Source organism: Periplaneta americana, chromosome 10, assembly GCF_040183065.1.
Source record: "Periplaneta americana isolate PAMFEO1 chromosome 10, P.americana_PAMFEO1_priV1, whole genome shotgun sequence".
NCBI lineage: Eukaryota > Metazoa > Arthropoda > Insecta > Blattodea > Blattidae > Periplaneta > Periplaneta americana.
The window spans coordinates 37388391-37404284 of record NC_091126.1 but is presented as its reverse complement, the minus strand read 5'-3'; positions in this window follow the sequence as shown (position 1 = coordinate 37404284).

Here is a 15894-nt window from a genome sequence, read left to right as displayed (position 1 = left end):
TCCGTACACTCTGTTGGAGACATTGGTTTGTTTTGTGCATTGTAAATAATGGCGGACAATAAGAAGAAAGCTGACCGTTCTCCAAATTGTTGTTATGTTATGGTATTTGATACTGCTAAACATAATAAAGCTTTATAAAACGACAATTTTAGTTTAGTAATACAGTTAATTGAAAATTTATGAATGTACCTATTGTATCCATTAATAAATAATTGGTGGTCCTCCAGCTTGGGGGTTGGGCGAAGGGCTAACAACCCATCACCGTAACAAACAGCTTGTTACGAATCCCTACAATAAGGAAAATATTTGGGGCTAAGAGGGATGAAGTTACAGGAGAATGGAGAAAGTTACACAACGTAGAACTGCACGCATTGTATTCTTCACCTGACATAATTAGGAACATTAAATCCAGACGTTTGAGATGGGCAGGACATGTAGCACGTATGGGCGAATCCAGAAATGCATATAGAGTGTTAGTTGGGAGACCGGAGGGAAAAAGACCTTTGGGGAGGCCGAGACGTAGATTGGAGGATAATATTAAAATGGATTTGAGGGAGGTGGGATATGATGATAGAGACTGGATTAACCTTGCACAGGATAGGGACCGATGGCGGGCTTATGTGAGGGCGGCAATGAACCTTCGGGTTCCTAAAAAGCCATTTGTAAGTAAGTAAGTAATAAATAATTAATGGTTGTTATAAACATAATATAATTATAGGTTATGTTATCTGATACTGCTGAACACGATAAAGCCTTATGAAATATAAGAATGTTTGTGTATTAAGGCAAGAAATTGAAAAAAAATATATGTAAATATATCTACCATATCTATTAAAATTAATAATAATGGTTATTCTTTTTGCACAATCTGCCACTCATACCTATATTTAAAAAAAAAGATATAACTGAACTTGGATCATCTAACTTAATCGGAGAAATTTCTTCAGTCAAAATTGACTTTAGTTTAAGACAAATTAATCTCAGATTATACTTTATACAACACAAAATTCCAAGTTCAGCTAGAACGAGGATCAATTTAACCTCTGATCTAAGATTAAATGGTTTGTACAATCGGCCCTAAGGCAGACAGACCTGAGTTCGTTGACTTGTTACAGCTGTATTATGAGAAGAAAGAGGCGGAGATGTTGCCGGGCTGCTGAAACTTCCAACTCTGTTTTCTAATTAACCATGCATTTAATAACAAAACGTAATATAGGTTTTCTATACATTTAGAAGTACCCTATCGTCCCTTTCAATCTGCAGGATTATTTCACTTCTATCCTGTATAATCAGCAGGCTTCGGTCTAGGGACACAGAGTAACCAGTATGAGGTTTAGAGTACACAGAATATAAATGACGTCATGACCCGTGTGCAGACACCCGACTGCAACAGCACAGGTGGGTTCGTAATGTGCATTACCGTTGTGTGTAGGCCTACTGCTGCTTGGCTGCGGTACGTGTAACAGGCTTCGGCGTAGGGACATCTGATTGAAGGTTACAACTCACGTTAATACTTTAATGGTAGACATTTATTGTCTACACTATGAATGTACTGTATATACTGCATCTGTACAGGATGAAATATACTGGGTGTTCAGTTCAAAATGTGTCTTGGCTCGCTGTATGCCGTCGTGTGGCTAGCTGATGAGCCTAGAGAATTCAATCTTCCTACACTTCCGCAGCTCAGGTGTATAATCTAAGAGGCAGAAAAGTTGGCTAGCAAGTACGGCGTTCATTCTGAAGAGTACGTGCCGATACGTACGGTAACGCCGGTAGTGGCAGGAATGTGAACTGTTTGGAAATACGTACTGTCGGGATATGGGGAGAGGGTTAAGACGATTACTTATGTATTTGTTGACATTAACTTCGACGGTCAACATGGACACGGAGCATTTGATTTGTGTTGTGGAATGTTACCGTACGCAACCGATGATAACAAATACCCTGCGTACGACTTGCCGGCGCAAAACACAGTTGGAAAGAGGTTATGGTAGCACACAGACCGTACAGACCGCCATCTGTTTCTACGACGTTCAAGTTATACCGTACACGTTCTCAAGTTCAGATTGAGGAACGCCTTAAATAATAGGCAACTTCTCTAACATATAAGCTGAAACTCGCTTCAAATCGGTGACCCAACAACAGTGACGTCATGACACACTTTGAAATGAACACCCAGTATTTTGTGCCGTACTGTGACGGACTGTTTACATGTTGAGACACGAAGTAACGACACTCTCCATTTCTCACTCCACTCGACCAACAGAACACTATCGTCCGTGCGTTCTGAACTTCATGCGTTTCTGTGCCCAGGACCGAAGCCTGATTATCACTGATGAGCTATTGATTGAAGTTGTTATTTATTTAATTTAAATAAATTAATATTTCATTAGTCATTTAATTATACAGGTTGAACCGTAAGTGAAGTTATTAATATCAGGGGATTATTCTTTGAGATATTTCAAACAAGAAAGTTTAATAAATTTTTTTGCGCGTTTTAGCTTCCTTTTTGTATAAAAAAAATGTTTCATATGAAATATTTCATAGCGTGTTTTGAGAAGGCCATTAATTACATTCTCAATATGCTCAGTCACTTTAAGAGAGCAGTGTATTATGATAATAAATTATTAAAATTACTTCAATTTGATCTTCAAATGTGCAGAAATTTGAACTTTTCGTTCTGCAAAGAAATTTTAAAATGTTATCAATTTTTAATCTTGCGTACACTACTTTAAACACTTGAATATAAGTAATTGATTAACTAGAGGACTTACTCGTGTTAATTATGTAAGACTGTGCGGCTTACAGCTGTTTCGGTGCTTCTTCACACCATCCTCAGAGCCTACTAGATCTCGGCGTCATCTCGAACTTCTCTGCCTCCTATGTGGGTGCGTTTGATTGATGAAAGGTGTTGAATAGTGGAGTCAAATAGTGTGTGTGTACTGAAATTGATCTGTGTGTTTAGAATTTGATCGGGGTGTGTTTTAGTGTGTTTGTATATTTCGTATTGTTCTAGTGTGTTGAGTTTTGTTGTATTTCTGTTTTCTGAATGAAGATGCGATCTTATGTGTGCTTTTGTTTTCATATGTTATTGTGATGTATTTCTTGTGTTCTTGTGTTTGTGTTGTATTTTGCGTGTTTTTGTGTTCGTTAAGTTTTTGTTTTGTCTTTCTTATGATGTTGTCTATTATGTTTGGATACATCTACATACGCAGATCACATAACCAATGCTAACCGTACATACAATAACATAAATGCGGACATGGAAATCCTACACATACAATCCAAGAACCGAAAACTCAACACACTAGAACAATACGAAATATACAAACACACTAAAACACACCCCGATCAAATTCTCAACACACAGATCAATTTCAGTACACACACACTATTTGACTCCACTATTCAACACCTTTCAACAATCAGACGCACCCACATAAGAGGCAAAGAAGTTCGAGACGACGCCGAGATCTAGTAGGCTCTGAGGATGGTGTGATGAAGCACCGAAACAGCTGTAAACCGCACAGACTTACATAATTAACACGAGTAAGTCCGCTAGTTAATCAATTACTTGAAATGTTACATTTGTTGTAATCAAATTTCTGTACATTTAAAGAAAAAACTAAAATTCTTTAAATTATTATTATTATTATTATTATTATTATTATTATTATTATTATTATTATTATTATTATCACCATCATCATCATCATAATATATTGCGCTCTTAAATTCACTGAGCATATTGAAAATTAAATCAGTGGCTTTCCCAAAACACGCTATGAAATATTTCATACAAAAAAAAATATCTTGAAAAGGAAGTAAAAACCAGCAAACTTTCAGTGAAAGAGTAATGGAACGGAGAAAAATTCTCTTCGGCGCCGGGATTTGAACCCGGGTTTTCAACTCTACGTGCTGACGCTTTATCCACTAAGCCACACCGGATTCCACCCCGACGTCGGAAGAATCGTCTCAGTTTTTAAGTTCCAACTCTTGGGTTCCCTCTAGTGGCCGCCCTCTGCACTACGTCATAGATATCTATGAACCTAGGACCGAAGTCCACACACGTGCTGAGGTGCACTCGTAATGAGTGACTATTTGGCCGGGATCCGACGGAATAAGCGCCATCTTAAATCACGAAGTGATTTACGCATATCATATATATTATTATAATGTACCGAAGTACATATGTTATTTCCATGCAGATATTCTGCGTCATCATACGATGAAAGAGTAATGGAACGGAGAAAAATTCTCTCCGGCGCCGGGATTTGAACCCGAGTTTTCAGCTCTTCTTTCTGTTTGAAATACCTCAAAGAATAGCCCTCTAAAAATAAATGACATTACTTTCGGTTCAGCCTATATTACAAACGCGGGCCAATAAGATGGCAGGACAATTCAAAACACTCGGGAGAAATGTTGATCCTATTTCTGTTTTGTCTCGCAGGACGTGTGAAGATCAAAATAGTTAACCATGTCACGACTGACTGGGCCATATAAATTGTATAATTGAGTTACGTATACAGAAAGACAACTAATTTCTGTACCTCTGCAGTGTACAACGAGAAATGTTGATGAAACAGTTCTAATGACTGATAGCTCGCAAAAGAAAAAAAAAACAGAATCTAATCTGGGAAAAAGAACTACAGCAATGCAATTGCCTCCAGTACGGTTCACTTTTTAACGTTACATATCAGTTACGGTATATTGCATAGCTTGAGGAGAATAAATACTGAAGTATTTGCCACTAACAGAACACGTAAGAGCATCTAATCATAGTGGGTTCATGAGTGACGTGAGTTGCGGTGGCTGGGTGAAACCTCTCCCACAAATTTTGCATTTGAATGGCTTTTAACTGTGAACAGACTACAGAGGATTGAACTGAGAGAAAGTCTTGACTGCCGCATATCAACACAGTCGTGCCTATCGTGCCTAACGCTCGCCATTAAATTTAAAGTTCGCAGACTTAAGGGTCGTATTCATAGACGAGACTTTTGACCAAAGTTGACTTTGGAAAGTACAAAGTCGCCATTTTCCTATTCACAGTCGACACTTTGACGAAAGTAAACTTCAATGGTAACTTTACTTCGAAGTCGCCGAAAATCTAGACTATGACTTTGGCTTTCGTTCGTGGACATAAGGAAAATGGCTGATATTTGGAAAATTGTTTAATTTTCCGAGGACATTCAGAAGATTATTAAAGCTGCTCATTTTCCTTAGCGTATTATTATAGATTATAAATTCAAATCATGGAACAGATTTCATAAACAGACAGTATTAAATATCCTCGAATAATCAAAAAGGGTTATCTGTTCCACCAATAAATAATACAATTTATTTCATCGCGATTTTACGACGTAGGTAAGGATTGATAGCTTAATAATGATTTTGAGTACAGTATTTAATAATTCTATAAAACATAGGTTATGCAGTTGAATATGCAGTTAATTCATAATCCTGCGGTCGTCAAAATACTATTTTCTGCATATTGATTTCAGATAATTTTTAAGTAGTTTCTACAGAAATGTAGGGAATAACACTGCCAACTGACAGCAGGATATGTCTCTTTCATAGTCTGTCATTGCTGGCATCTCTCACCATCTGTATCTTTAGAATAAAATTATTTTACAGTGAAATAATTTGAGGGCTTAATGTGAAACTAATGTAAGTACAATCCATGTTTTATTCACAAAAAAATTCTTAACAGGCAATACTATTTCATATGAACTCTGTCATCATGTTTTGTAGTTACGAATTGTGTTATATACAAGACTGTTCGAACTGAGTTACGATTTTTGTAACCAAGTAGAAGAACAAAATATTATTATTGACTGGTATAAAGACCTAAAAATACCAATTTTTGTATTTACGTTAGTTTCACACTTCCCTCGAATAATTATTCTTATGTAAAGCTGCAAGAACGGTTAACAATCGCTTAACATGTACCGATGTTCAATTGTTCATTGATTTGTGACTCAAAAGATGGCTTTGATTGTGGCAATGCCTACTCTATTTCAACTATCTATTAATTTAATTCGTTTACAAGGCAGTGATTTTGATTGCCAACATTAGAACAAGATCGTCAAATCTCGACTTACCAAAGTCAAAGTCAAAGTTTCAGAAGTACTGTCTATGAATAGGACTTTTAACAAAGTTAAACTTTACTACGAAAGTCGACTTTGGGAAGTCTTCGTCCAAAGTCTCGTTTATGAATACGGCCCTAAGTCTACCGAACACGATGGAGTTCTGTGTGAGATGCAACTCGATAGCAAGGCTTCTTCCAGAAATGTAGTGAAACTGGGGATGTACTACAAATTTAACAGCACAAGAAATGCTGTCTCTGCAGAAGAGGATTCCATGTTGGTCTTTCTTGCTCAAGTAAAAAATTCAACTCCAGTTTTCATTGTTCTACTATAAGTTACACTGAAATTTTTCGCAAATTTATACGCGTAACAACTGCTTTTTGTTGTACAGGGACATCATTTTATTTTTACTTGCATTTTTATTGTACCTGCATTTCTGAATGTACTTCACTCCCACCCCTTCACTAATGTCCTTGCTCCCGTCAGACACACAAACTTACGGCCGCTGTTGCATTCGAAGTCTTCAAGCACTGAAGTAAACACTGCAGTGTATAGTGTGTTTCATAAATATGGTTGCGTTTTCTATAGAAGAAAGAACCTATATTAATAATATCGTACTAAAAAAATTATATTCAAGAAACGATAAATTCAATTTCAGAGAATATGCTTCAAAATGGTTTTAATAATTTGCATAAAAGAATTGAAGCCTGCATTGTAATGAACGGCAACCATTTCAGCAACTTGTTTAAAAATTCAGATTAGCTTATTTTGAATTGAGGTGGCTAGAAGCAAAGGAATGCTAGTGACATTTGTAATAACATGAGTTAAATGCATCCAGTGTAAGCTAAAGTATCTAAAATTTTAGTGGCAAAGGGATATTTTAATCGCATCACACATTAAAATTTAAATAAAAATTTCACCGATTTTACGAAAGCTAAAATATTTAAACCCCATTTTCTCAAAAGTAACTTAAGTGCACTTACAGCCCTTTACATATGAGCCCCTCAATTTAAATGCACTCTCTATATTGTATGTTAACATCAATAATTAATATGCTAAGTAAAGTAGACATTACATAACGAACACAGCCACCTGAAAAGTTGAGTTTTTAAAAAAAAAAATGTTACTACTCTACTGTATTTTGATAAATTCCGTAAAAGTGATAATCAAACTGAAAATAGTAATATCGTATTTCCCTACAATATGAATGGATACACTACTTTTCTCTCCTCCTATACCTAGTAAAATGATTTTTTTACATATTGCACTAGTAACATCAAACTCCTGTAATGGAAGGGGGCAACAGTGTTTCCGAGTATAGCCAGGTTAATGTTAAAAATGTTGGTAAAAATAAAGTGATGTCCCTGTATTATTCATCGTGGAATCGATAAAGTGTGTATGTAATGAATAGGGCTGAAGAAAATTATTGGTATCAGGGCAGTAAATAATTTCTATATGCATTGTTTACAAAATACGTCCCGTTGCAGGGTGTCTCTATTGTCTGTAAGGAGCAGATATAGTGAACATTCGACACTCCTCAATAGTAGACCTGCTTAAATGACGTGAGGTTGTATCAGAATGCCGAAAAAAAAATCCAACAAAGAACAGATAAGACGACTGAATTCAGAACATGGGAAAAATGTGTTTAACTTACGGCAATCCCGCGGCCTTGTTTTTTTTTAGTGGGTTATTTTACGACACTATCAACATCTCAGGTTATTTAGCGTCCGAATTAAATGAAGATGATAACGCCGGTGAAATGAGTCCGGGGTCCAGCACCGATAGTTATCCAGCATTTGCTCATATTGGGTTGAGGGAAAACCGCGGAAAAAACCTCAACCAGGTAATTTGCCCGACCGGGTTTCGAACCCGGGCCACCTGGTTTTGCGGTCAGACGCGCTAACCGTGTGGAACCGCGGCCTTGTGAGATCAATTTTTTAGTTTAATACGATTCATAAGTGACTTTGTGTTTTTTACCCTACTTTACTCTACTTAGCTTCAACATTGTTATATCGTAAGAGAAGTTGTAATTTATAACAATCTTTTCATTGAATGTAAGTGGTATTTATGTTGCAAATAAATATAACTAAAATATCATGTCATATTAAAATATGTAAAGAATTTATGAAGTGTAAGTAGCAACCAGAGCTAAAATCAAGTCAATTTTTCTAAACAATTTTTGAAATTGGTATAAAGTAATGAATTTCTATTGTGGCACATATAGGCTAGGGAATTATTCTACAGTTTAAAATAAACATTCGATAAATTTACTTGGTTTTCTTCACGATAGCCTATAAAATTTTTCCCTTCCCCTGAAATGTTGCAAAAACTGATTTAATGCCTTACAGCCCCAACCGATTCAATTATATTTTTCGAATCTTATGGGTGTGAAGCGTAGTATCAACACAGTATAGTATATACAGTCGCGAAGCTCAATATGTAGTAAATATGCAAACATTAGATAGTTGCTCACCACTAGGATCGCTACTATCGCCTCATTACAGGCAATGCAAAATAGTACCGTCACAGTCTATTGTTTCTAGCACCCTCAAAACTCAAGCTTCGTGACTGTATATAGCAGACTGTGGTATCAAGCTACGGAGGGGTGGAAAATGGGTACTAACAAATTTAGCTTTGAGGGAATTTGTGATAGCGAGATGAGACCAAAACGTTCGCTTTACAGTTGGAGAAATCCCCGGAAAAACCCCACCAGGTAATCGGCCCAAGCGGGAATCAAAACCAAACCCAAGCACAGCTCCGGTTCAGCAGGCAAACGTGCTACCGTCCTGAACTATGCCCATATTCTCCCTCTATTTTTAGCGAAGCTTGCAAAATTTAGTTTACGCATTAGAACTTCCTGATCCAGTACGAAATTATTTCCAATATGAATAAAACTTTTCATAATGACACCTACTGTACATGTTAGGAAAACCGGACATGAAAGTTTTATATCTTAGTAATTCATATAGTCTAATATTCAATCTATATGGAGAATCAATTACAGAGTGGAAACCACGCGAAACCACAATAATTATTTTAAATTGCATTTGTACAAGGAGGAGCAGGTTTGGTTTTAAGGCACAGTCACAGTCTAGTATATACAGTCACAAAGCTCAATACTTACTAAATATGCAAACATGGATAGTTGCTCACCACCAGGATCGCTACTATCGCCTCATCACAGACTTTCCCTAGCCGACCATAAAATGTATTGTACTTTCGATATCGTGTTCTTTTGAAAAAATTAACACCTTCCTTCCACTATTGAAATATGAAATACATAAGGTTTATATATTATTTTCATAAAATATATATTATATTCTATAAACTCACCTTCCTGGATTTTTCGGAAGAAGGATAACTCTAACCTATTTTTCTTACAATTTATAGTACTACAAACGTCTCCTTGTCCCATATTATTATTCAAATTATTGTATTTTGGCCATTTACAGTTATTACAACCGATAACGAACATTTCACAGTTTACATAGCTTTTCACAAAAATGCGAAATACGGCACAGTCAATGCCTTTTCGATCTAGACCAGGCCGTAATGTATGTTCGGGTTTTCTATTTCAGTGTATGGAGCTCAGTGAAATATTATATTATAACTTTATTGCATCTTGGGGAGCTACGATAGGTAGCGAAATCCGGTTGCGAATCCCAGCTAAAACGGCTGGGGGGATCATCATGCTAACCACACGATACCTCCTTTCTGGTTGGATGATCGTCCACCTCTGCTTCGACATGTGGGCGCGAGGCCAGCAGCCGGTTGGTCGGTCTAGGCCCTTCACGGGCTGTAGCGCCACGGATTATTATTAACTTTATTGCATATTATTATTAAGCTTTATTTAGTGTAATGTGTCCATAAGTTCCGTTTATTTCTTGTTGCATAATATGTTGCAGAAATAATTACAAAAGTGTTTTATTTTAATATGAAGAGAATTTTACATGTAAACATAATCTGTTCGCGTCAACATTTTAAGTTTAGAATGGAAGCTATTTTGAGGTTTAATAAAAAAGAATTTATATTGGGATTTCAATTTAGTACATCTACCTTCCTTAATTTTAGACAAAACATTTACCATGCTACTCCTATGAAATTAGTGTACTTACAATTGTGTTACTTCGTCTCTTAAGTAGTAGATAAATACAATAATTCACTACTCCATTGTAGTATAAAAATACAGACAAATTGAATGTCCGGGGTATCATACATGACGTTATGCTTAATTATAATGTATAATTGCGAATTTAGGAATATAAGTTAAATATAGTAAACATAACCTATAATTTTCATATGAATGACAAGGCATTCGAGGTCACTAAATTTAGACAGAAAGGGGCAACTGGTACAGTAAACATAACCTATAATTTCAACATATCTAAATATCCGTGCGGTGCAATTGAAAATTATTGAATCGTGCATAAATGAATGTACAATAATTTCGCAATATTTAATCGAAATAAAGGCAGGTATTACACATACGAACAACGTAATTTTCACACCATAAATAATATTACACCTTAACTTGCAAGTGAATTATGTCTGAAGTGTCTCATGATCATTGTTTTAAATTTTATTAATGGAATTACACTACATTTTAGAGAAACATATGTTACAGTTTACATTCCAACTAATTAAATAGTTGAAAGGCCGCCCTTCGTGGTCAGGTTAAGCGAGTTGCATGGTCTGCCTTACAGCCTGTATTAGATCACGATGGCTGTGGCATAGTCTATTGTTCCTAGTACTCACAGCGCTCCAAGCGGCTAGCAACTATCGCGAGAATTGCAAAAAATCATCCCAAGCTTCGTGACTGTATCACAGTCTAATATATACAGTCGCGCAACTTCAACGCTTTTTTTGCCAACATTCGCGACACTAGCGCCCAAACGGCAGGCCAGGCACTGGTCATAGGGTTGATACAGTCTCGTTCAGCCAGCACGTGCTTTAAATGGATGCGAGATGTTATAATAACGTTTTAATCATGCGTCGGAATAAAGGCAATGTGTGCAATGACACAAAATTGCAGTAACAACAAGTTTAAGTCTCCGAATTTGTAGTTCTTCAGATTCCCTAAAGACCAAGAGAGAATCATAACTCAGTCATAACCAATAATCCATATTGTAGGTAGCCTACGTATTATGTTCTATAAAACATTTATTAGTTATCAGTTATCAGTGTTTTTCTCTTTATATTTTTCAAAAGTTGAATGTTATATTGCATTCAAGTAGGAATCATGGTGTTAATTTTTAAAGAATTCATGGAGTATTGTAATCCTTTTGCAAAATATTCATTTCTTGAACAAATCCAGACTCTGTCGATAAATTTCTGATGTGTTGGTGTAGATTCATGTGCAGACGTATTAAATTCTCAAGAAATAAAAGAGCCTTTTTTAATTTAATATAAAAAGCAATGTTTTCTGTAATAACCTGCATGACTTTTATTGGTGTTTATTTTACATTTCCAGTGATTATTTGAGCCGTTCAGAGCAGAAGTGGTGTAAGTCAAAATTAGGTAATGAAGTTTAAAGTAAAAATTCTGTAAAATACAGCGCAAAGTAGCAATTAATATATCCTTCGTGCTATTCACTGACTAATAATAGTTTAAATAAATTCAATATTAACTGATACTTTGCACTGTAATTTACAGAATCATTACCCATTTTTGACTTACACCACTTCTGCTCTGAAAATAAAATTAAGCCTACATTTTCTGAGTTAATTGAAGTTACAATTTTTTCAACAAAATTGTGTGTTCATTTATATGTTCTCACCTACGTCATATTAACAGTAAGTGCATGTAATTTACGTATTATAGAGGTAGGATAAGTTAAAATTAAGCTTATGTGTGAAAACTGGAAATGTAATGTAAAATGCTGTAAACTTGTCATAAAAATTTAAACCATAATATCAGCACTATTTGTGACTCAAAATAATAAAGGAAATACCGGCCTTAAGAAATGGAAAAATAATGAAATTCATAAATCATTGTCTGTCATATTAAGGTTTAAATCCTCCCTTTTTTTTATTTTCAAGTTTACTTCAGCGGTATGGAAAACAGTTAATTTCTCAGGATATAGGGAGAGGAGTTCACCACGCAATGTACTCTACAATTGTGAAGCTACTAATTTTGACTCTTCTCACAGGAAATATAGAGTTCCAATGATTCATAAATATATTTAGGAATGAATTGAATTAACCGTCCACGTACGAACAATTATATTATTTCAAACCATGATACATGATCAGGGCCATGATTCAGTTGTAAGGAGCAGAAAGAATTACGTTTATTCCCAACTTCTGAAACTTGTAGATTAACTGCGTGTGAAATTCTTCTAGGATTCTAAAGTAAAATTAATAAGAGCCATATACACTTACTGTATAGCATAAAAATATAAAATAAATTACGCAAAACCCGTTTGCTAATGTGTTATCATATGTCGTATGCACACTTTTAACTTGCCTGCCGCTAGAGGGCTACTGTCGCGCCAGCTGTCAAATGTTGGCATATTTTATACGTATGAGTTGCGCGACTGTATATATTAGACTGTGACTGTATATAGTAGACTGTGGCACAGTATCGTCATGCAGCTTTTGTTACTTTATTGTCATTACTCGTATGTCATAGCAAATACAATTAAACAGAAATCGTATTTTACCTATCTATACTGGAAGTCTGTAATAAAATGAAAATATCGCAATCAATCTGACTCGCCCAACGAGCTAGAAAAGCTAGAATAGCTCGTCTGACTTTCCCTCTTCGTCAGCTGTTCAAAACGATATTCGATTGTCGATTGTTTGCTTCGACTGTTAAATCGGCGCATAATCTAAATTGAGTTATTTTAGAAACATTGGCATTGGATGTTGAGAAGAGTAAACATTTGATAGTTTGTACTCCTCTACTTCTACCGTTGCTATTAAAAGTAAATTTTAAGTGGACGAGAAATATGTCCTCTGTTGGAAATGTGTTGTTTATGCATTGTGTTAATGGAGATATCAGTGCGGTTAAAGAAATTGTTTCTAACGGTATTAATAACATTTTTTATTAAATTCGTAAACATAAGTTATACCACTGCTTACAGTTTCGCTGGGTTAATAAACGTTATTCATTTCTGTATTTTTATATTGAAGGTGCTGATGTGAATTGGAATGATGATAATGGGATGACAACATTGCAAATTGCTGCAGCTATGGGAAGAGTTGAGATTGTTAAATTTCTCCTTAACCATAGTGCTATAATTGATAAACCTAATAACATTGGCTGGACTCCACTTATGCACGCTGCTCGGAATGGACATTCAACAACTGTAGAAGTACTGATATACAAAGGAGCAAGAGTGGATCTTACAAATGGACTAGGTAGGTTATTGTAGCATACTAGCAATTATTTCATGATTTTTAAACTCTTGGAGCAATGACTTTGCGGTTCACCGACTTTGCTAATAGGCAAGATGTTTTTCTGAATTAAGATTTTGGTAATTCTTCAGAAGAAATGAACCACGACCGCAAGTTCCACCACAAGAAGGGGTAATCGAGGGGATGGGGGTGAACTAGTACTAAGGTAGTTCCCTTCGTACTACACGTATATAGCTTGCATATATGAATCTGTGACATGTTATGTTTGGTTAGATTAGACTGAAGTTTTTTGACGAAAAAGTGAAAAAAAAAACTTTTAAAATAGATAAAAATTGGAAAGAATTTATCTGTGTAGGTAACCTAAAAGTGATTATTAAACACGTAAAATAAAGACTTAAAAATGAACATAAAACTCACCTTTTACTTCACATAATGTATGCAAGGCATACCAAAAGCCTAACCTAACCTAACCTGTCAGATATTCGTATATCAAGGCATACCAAAAGCCTAAACTAGCCTAACCTAACCTGTCACATATTCCCGCACCGTAGAACTTAGAAAAATGCAAGTTGGAAGTTTGTGTCGTGTGCTATAGAAAGGCCGGCTTTTGTTACACCTTGCACCTACGATCAACCGCATCTCGGAAAAAAAAATCCCTTATAAAGTCATCGATTTTCACTTCCGAAATCACCGGAGCTACCTCAGCGCTAGTTTAACCCTGGGAGGGGGATAGAGTGGGCATGGGAGAAATCTGTGAGGAAATTAAGCATATACTGAAATTCTGCGACAATCCAGTAATTCGCCCTGGACCTCTCGGTAAAATGTACTATGCAATAGCATGTTGAATTTGAATGGTGATATGTGCTCGTCATATTGAAGTTCAGGGAAGGGAGAAATCTTGAGGAAGGGGAAAAAATATTCTAAACTGAACATGGCAGAACTACAAATGTGCTTAGGAACATACAGGACAATATTTTTCGATTGTTATGTTGAAAATATTTGCAAGCAGAAAATAAGATCACGTGTTTACCAGTGAATACACCTAGCGAAAGGCAATAAATATATGAAAAATTGTGTTTCCTTTGGTTCACTTCTTCTGAAGAAATATCTCAATTCATAGAACCGTAAGATTCAATAATACATCAATTTTATAAATAGAGACAATATAATTTATAATGTGGCTGTAATATAACGATGAGTTACAGATTTGTTTAATCTGCATTATAATTTTATTTTTCTAACTTTATATGCAACAGGAACTGATGTCATGTCTCTAGCAGTTGCAAGTGGCGACTACCTTACAGTACAACACGTCAGGAAATCATTGCCTGTGGAATACCATTCGAAGTTTTCAGCTCCCCTCGTTGTGGCTGGTATGATTGGAAATGATCAGCTGGTCAGAATGCTGCTTGAATCTCATCACCCAAATGCCAGTCTACCTTGCACAGGTTTTGTTTACTTATGTATTAGCTCGTAGGTTGAAAAAACACATTCTTTGCTCCTGCCACCAAAGATGATAAAAGCAGAAGAATGACGCGAGTCATCACTGACTCATGCTGAAACTTAGCACCTAAAGTTACACCATTAGGTAGTCAGGGCTGGGCAGTATTTGAAATACATGTATATTTGAAATACATTTGTATTTTGTAATTTGTAAGGATTTCCGAAAGTATTTTGTATTTAAATACATAAAATTGATGAATTTTGTACTTCAAATACTCAAAATACTTTCTTCTTCTTGTCCTTCAAGTTTTGGATTTGGATTTGAAGAATGAACTTTTGTCTTATTTGTCTACCCATTTCAGATGCGCTAGCCATACGCTTAGTTTTCTTGCCACAACTGATTACCTTAATGCCATAAAGAAATCTCCAACAGCATCAAGAATCTATCTCCCAACACTTGCTAAATGTTCAGCATTATGGAATGCGTCTAGGAGACTCAAATCCTCAGAAATTATATCATTAAAGTTTCCTTGCCCAACTCGATGGAATTCTCTTTATGACTCAGTCTCTCAAAAATTGCAATTCAAACATGATATAAACAGTACTGGTATATACGAAAAACTGGGATTGCCAACCTTCAAAGATGTTAAGTTTCAGTACCTTCAATATTGTGCAGTTCTGAAACCCATTGCCGTAGCCCTTGATTTAATGCAAATTGAAAAGACGTGCTATTACGACCAACTTTTGTCCACATTAATTTTCCTCAAAAATAGATTACATATTCTGTTACCTAGTAATCTACGCCATCTATTCCAAGTAACTCCAATCCTAATAAGTTCACTTTCATCAAGGTTTAAAGCAATGTTTGATCTGATCCCAGAAGCTAATTGAGCTATTTTGGCAGCTTACTTCCACCCATCATTTAAGATGAGAAGGCTACCTGACGCTGCCTCACCAAATGATAAGAAGAGGATACAGAATATGTGTGTAAAATCAGCTGAGCAGTT